At 36.0% G+C, this 7,039-nt stretch overlaps 1 non-coding gene across 1 annotated transcript; it reads left to right on the forward strand.

Moving 5' to 3' along the window:
- Positions 1–866: 866 nt before the first annotated feature.
- On the forward strand, positions 867–1,056 carry LOC123326586. Its single transcript, XR_006541198.1, has one exon. It is a non-coding gene; the product is annotated as a U2 spliceosomal RNA (small nuclear RNA).
- Positions 1,057–7,039: the final 5,983 nt, after the last annotated feature.

Here is a 7,039-nt window from a genome sequence, read left to right on the forward strand (position 1 = left end):
CAATGTAATAAGCCACATTGAAAAAATGAAGGAAAAATAGATGCATGATCATCTCAACTGATGCAGAAAAAGCATGTGACAAATCCACTACCCTTTCATGATAAAAACACTCAACACAGTTGGAATAGAAGAAATTACCTCAACTTAATAAGGCTATATATAAAAAACCTACAGAAAACATCATGCTCAGTGGTGATGGACTGAAGCTTTTCCTCTAAGATCAGGAAGAAGGTAAAGATACCCATTTTTGCCACTTCTATCAACAGAGTACTGAAATCCTAGCCAGAACGATTTGACAAAGAAACGAAATAAAAAAAGATCCAAATGGGAAAGGAAGAAGTAAAATCTTCATTGTTTGCAGATGATATGATCTTATATATAAAAAACCCTAAGGACTCCACCCCCCCCAAAAAAAACCTGTTAGAACTAACAGGTGAATTCAGCAAAGTAGCAAGATATAAAGCCAACACCTCCAAATTAGTTGTATTTCTATATACTAACAGCGAACTATGTGAAAAGGAAATTAGGAAAACAGCTCCTTGGCTTTTTAAGACTTTACATCAAAAATATATTTGTAGAGCTAAAAACAGAAAATAACATACAAAATATGCATTATGAAATTTGAATTTTCATTGAAAAATGTAACTTTCATAATAAGCTTTTAATTCATTTCTGTTTTTTTTTTTCTTAAAATGGTAAGTATTTTAGATATGTTGGGGTTTATCGACAACTTAAGTCTTCATTTTATGGCTGGAAGTGACTTGCCCAAGTTTTCACAGCTGGGTCTTTATTCATGTTCTATGCACCTGCTTTTCTCCCCATAAAATGCACATACACAACTACATGTAAGTGTAAGTAAAGAATAGACCGCTTCTCGGCCTTTTGGCTAAGATCAAGTGTAGTATCTGTTCTTATCAGTAAGTAAAGAATGGAGAAAAGAGAACTCTAATACACAAACATTTTTTCTCCTTAGCTCTTTCTCTCAGTAGCTCTATAGAAATGGAAAAATAATTGTTTTCTCTGGGCTTGATTTTCCTTATTAGGAGGGAAAAAAATATGGAGGGGACTTTATTAGTGTCACCTTTCCTGCACAGGTTGCCACAGTGGTTTTCCAGGTGTGCTCCCCTATGATGAAGGATTCAAGAGATTACTTCAGGGACTAGAATTGAAAACTGGGGGCTTGGATGTAGGTAGAATTAGGGTGTCATTTGTTATGCAGGTGGAGCCTGGATTGCCCCTTCCTATTTCACATACACTTCATGCAGAGGCTACGCTTATGTCTGTTATAAATTAATATTTGATTATAAGATTCATTAGAAGTCAGATTTCTGCCACTAATGTTGATTATCATGATGATCCAAAGGACTGGTGCTTTGAAAAGAAGCTTTACAAAATAAAAGAGGTATTAATATTATAATTTAATCAGTATTAATTTAAGAATAATTATTTAATTCCAATATTAAAAGTGTTTCTTAATGAAGTGAATCACAAAGCTGCCACCTCCAAGACATATATTAGCACTGAATCAGCACTGCACATAATCAAAACAGCAGTTTGTGTGGAGAAAGGGGAACCCTCCTACACTGTTGGTGGGAATGCAAGCTTGTGTAGCCACTCTGGAAAAGAGTATGGAGGGTCCTCAAAAAGTTGAAAATAGAGCTACCCTATGACCCAGCAATTGCACTACTGGGCATTTACCCCAAAGATATAAATGTAGTGACCCAAAGGGGCACCTGCACCCCAGTGTTTATAGCAGCAATGTCCACAATAGCCAAACTATGGAAAGAGTCAAGATGTCCATCAACAGATGAATGGATAAAGAAGATGTGGTATATATACACACACACACACACACACACACACACACACACACACACACACACAATGGAATGTTATGCAGCCATCAAAAAAACAAAATTTTGCCATTTGCAACGACGTGGATAAAACTAGAGGGTATTATGCTAAGCAAAATAAGTCAATCAGAGAAAGACAAGTATCATATGATCTCATTGATATGAGGAATTCTTAATCTCAGGAAACAAACTGAGAGTTGCTGGAGTGGTGGGGATTGGGAGGGATGGGGTGGCTGGGTGATGGACACTGGGGAGGGTATGTGCTATGGTGAGCACTGTGAATTGTGTAAGACTGATGAATCACAGACCTGTGCCTCTGAAACAAGATAGTAGGAAGGGAAAAATGAAGGGGAGGAAATCAGACGGGGAGACGAACCATGAGAGACTATGGACTCTGAGAAACAAACTGAGGGCTTTAGAGGGGAGGGGGATGGAGGGATGGATTAGCCCAGTGATGGGTATTAAGGAGGACATGTATTAAATGGAGCACTGGGTGTTTTACGCAAACAATGAATCATGGAACGCTACATCAAAAACTAATGATGTAATGTATGGTGACTAACATAATAAAATAAAATAAATAATCGAGTTAATTTAAACTCAAACAAAACAAAACAAAACAAAAACAGCAATTTGTCTTTTCTATAATATATTTTTGTCCAGTGAGGGGGACAGACTCCATAAACCTTTTACTTTAAGATTTCTTATTCTAGCTTCCAACTACCAAAATTAAAAATAATTAAGACTTTCAAAACTATGCTTTGTTAATGTTTTGTGGGGGAGACTGTCCCTGATTTTTTAAGACTCCATTTATTTCCAAGGTCCACAAGACTGTGTAGTTCACCCCTATTCATTCTTATCCAGTTCTTGAAGCAAGTAGAAACCCATAAAACTACTGATTAGCTGAAACATTATATATATATATGTATATATACATGCGTATATATATATGCGTATATATATGTATGTGTTTATTTAAACATATGCATAAATAAATAGAGATGTTTCAAAATAGTTTCCTTCGCTATGTGCTTGCTAGCCTTTAAAATCTTTCAAAAAGAAGAAAGCAATAGTCTCAATCAGTTTGAGCTGCTATAACAATTTACCATAGAAACTGGGTGGCTTAGAAACAAACGTTTATTTCTAACAGTTCTGGAAGCTGGAAGTCCAAGATTGGGGTGTGGCATGGTCAGGCTCCTAGTGAGTACCCTCTTTCTGGTTTATAGAGGGCTACCTTCTTGCTGTACACTTGCATGGTGGAAAGAGAGCTAGCTAGCTCTCTGGCCTCTTCTTATAAAGATGCCAATCCTTACTGTGAGGGCTCCACCTTCATGACCAGATTACCTCCCCAAACACCCCACCTCCAAGTACTATAACATTGGGATTAGAGTCTGAACATATGAATTTTGAGGGGACATAGGCATTCAGTCCATTGCAGCAAGGAGGGGGCTGATGTTTGGTAATGGTTTTCCAAATCATGAACTGGTTTAGGATAATGAGATTAGAGAAAAGGTGCCTTAGCAACTGTGGATTTAATATTTGCAGTTCCAACTATTCGCTTGAAATCCGGAAGGTCCCTGATGTGTAGTAATCTGTTAGTCTGCTGAATTTGAATCATCTTCTCCTGGGGGTAGAGGGGAGGTAGTTTGGGGTGGGGTCACCCCTGAAGTGTGGCAATGAGTCATTTATTAATGAGTGAGCCAAGCTGACCATGCTACAGCCTCATCTCCAGACTGCTTCACTGTTCTGTGGTTTTTGCTGCAGAAGTAGCTGATGTTTGTCTCTGAGAAAATAATGGTTTTACACCAATAATATATCCTCAGGAAATCATTAAGGACATGCATTAATATTTTTTGAGTAGAAAATTATTGAAAAGTTATTTATTATAGTGGAACATTGGAAACAACTCGAGTTCAAAAATAAGGGGGCTATTTAAGTAAATATACGGAATGTCTAAACAGTGAAATCTTGTGCCTAAAAAATGATTCTGTTGAAAATTATTTAATGGAATGGGAGGTTAGTCATTAATTATACTGTTAAGTGACAACAGACTACAATACATATAACAGGAGAGTGAGATAAACATAGAACAGACAAAAAAACTTAGATATGTGCCCAAATCCCTCATAATAGCAAATTCTTCAAAATGCACTTAGAATATAAATCAATTTGCATGCTAGTTCCTTCTGTTTTTAGCCTCCAGCTTGTCTATTTCCACAGTTGACATACTAAAAACTTTTTTTAAAGACAGCAGCCACGGTGATGTATTTAAAATGAAATTTGGATGTTAACACTTTCCAAAACCCTCGATGGCATTCCAGTACATTGATGATACATTCCAAACTCTTTAAGGTGGCATGCAAAGCACTGCATGAATGACCTGCCCCTGTCTGCCATCTTGTTTCATGACATTCTTCCTAGAGTTCACTCAGCGCCTATCACACTAACACACTTCTAAGCTTTTCCCCAGTTCAGGGTCTCTGGATGTGCTATCCTTTTCCCTGAAATATTCTCCAGTTGCTCATTCCTCAGGTTCCATCACTCAGCTTAAATGCCATTTCCTCAAATACACTCACAATCCTAGCTAAAGAAAGCCATGCTATAGCCTGTATCATTTTCTATAACAACACCTTCCTCAATTTTTGTCTATCTGGGCCTTTACAGAAAAATTATTAGACAATAAGTACCATGAGAATCATAATCATATCTGTTTTACTCATTACTATACAATGGCTGACACATAGTAGGTGCTAAAAATAATTATACATGAATTCATAAACAAAAATCTTTTCTTTTTTTTGTATATCCACATGAACTATAGCCAGGATCTCTATTATAATCAGAAAGATCAACAATAGTTTAAGACATTACTCAGGTTTTATTTCTTACAGAATACAATATACCCTCTTAAATCAAAGGCTTGAACAAAATTAGCTCCATTTATCTCTGTAGTTCTTATTTTATTGAAAAAGTGATTTTAAGTATTGAGGGTTTTCATTTTATTCAAAGGGTTTATCAAAATCTTAGGCAAAATGCTCATCATGGCACTCTTACGTGACAGGAGTAGTGACAGCAGGTATATGAACAATCTGGCTTCTCTGTAAACCAAGTAAAACAACAAAATTATATCCTTTTAGTAAAATTAAACATTTTCTATTAAATAAAATACTTCATCATTTTCCACTTTAATTAAAGATGCTAGATTAATAAGCTTGGATAGGAGTTATCATTATAATCAGCAGCATTTCTGAAAAAGAACAGAATTGCTATGGTTTTTCTCCTTTGTAGTTCTTGAATTTAAAACACACACACACACACACACACCCTGTTTCTCAGAATATTTTGAACACCTACCATTTACTAAAGTGTGTCATCACCTCACTATCATTTAATATAGATTTTTAAATTAAATTTGCTTGAAGAGATATTACCTTTTGTGAAGCATTAATTATTTGTAGGGAGAGATAGGGAAACTCAAGACACCAAGTGCTGCAGATGAATTACAATGAGTGGATGCCTTCTATCCCAGCATATGTAGTTCCAAATCCCATATGAGAGACCCTCAAAATGTCTATCAAGAAAAAATTTTGACATGTTATCTCTTCACTGTAAGTATCTTAGAAAAGGTCAGAATCTGTCTGGGAAGCAATGAAGAGTGGAGTGGTTTTGCCCAGAGAGCTGTACATTCTATGAAGTTGCTTTTACTAGACTATATTTAAGCTGTGAATGCTAAGATAAAGGCGTATAGTATAGCATAAAGTTTTTAAATTGAATGCACACATTTTCCTACTATACCTTCAGAGATGAGAAATTATATTCTTTGTGCTAATTAAAAGAAATACATGGATATTCACTTATGTATTTATATACTCTCATACCCCTTTACAAGTATACAATTTACTGTATCAAGTACATAAGTATGTAAGTTGCAACCATGACTCTTGGCCTAGGGGGAAGTAAAAATCATTGCCCATAGATACTTTTTCTTGCAATAAAACAGAGTTCAGTTATCAGACTCTTTCAATTACATACTGATGTAAAATTTATAAAAGATGTCAGTTGGGAAAGTGGTTAGTCTGTGAAGGACTCTGATAAAGCCAAATTGCCCCCGATTTTCTGGAGCATGGGATGGGTGGAGAGGGAAATTTTAAGTCAATGGGTAGGTTAAACCAAGCTCTATTAGGAATGGCTGTAGTTTAGTGGGGTTCAGCCCTATTCCATTAACAGACAACTATTAAAACCAGCACAGGCCTAGGCTTCGGTTATATAGAGATGAATATGTCTCCAACTCTGGTCTGAAAGAGTTTCCAGTCTCACAGTGAGAGATGTAAATACACAAATTATAGTGCAGTGTGCCACATAACGAGATAGGTTTGGAATCTGGAATTGGTCTGGAAACAAGAATTATAGATTTGTGTATAAACTTAGAACTAAGTTACCAACATTGTAGGAGAAAGGAGTTAATATGTTCCTACAGGGTTGCTCTGCATAAAGTTATTTATGTAAGATTCTTAAGGGTGAACAGAATACTTTAAGGGGAAAATAAAAGTTGAGGGGCGAGCAAAGATGTAGCAATATAATTACACAATGGGTAAAGAAATATTTCACTTTCTCATTATTCATCCCAAGCAAGGCAGAAAGTTAGAGAAGGAGAATGAACAAAACACAGATGCTACCCTATTTCTGTGATTCCAAGAAAGATACAGAAAGAAACAAATTTTCTGACATGATGCTCCCACAACTTCCCTCTTCTTTGGATTTCATCATAACCTAAGAAATTTTAAAATACGAAAAACCAAATATGTTCTCTTCTAGCTATCAGGGTCAGGGAGTTCAGAGGTGCCACACATAGCCCTCATTGACATCTCAAGACTTGGTGTTGGTTTACCAATGCCAATGAGCCAACATCTGACTCAGCTATTTTAGAGTTTGGTGCCATATAAAACAATAAATAAAATACAGCTGCTATCCTAAGGCTGTAAGTCTAAGATGCAGATTTCAGATCTTAAGTTCCCAGACTGACCTATCAAGTAGATAAATCACCAACATGCGGAGATCCCTGGCATTTATATTTTTCATGCATTTTCTTTCCCTTCTTCAACTTCCTTTTTTTCTTTCCCAAATAGGAGATAAATTGATAAAAAGATAACAAAGTATATGGGTGAGAGTAAATATTCAGATTAATT

This window comes from Neomonachus schauinslandi, chromosome 13 (genome assembly GCF_002201575.2).
Source record: "Neomonachus schauinslandi chromosome 13, ASM220157v2, whole genome shotgun sequence".
NCBI lineage: Eukaryota > Metazoa > Chordata > Mammalia > Carnivora > Phocidae > Neomonachus > Neomonachus schauinslandi.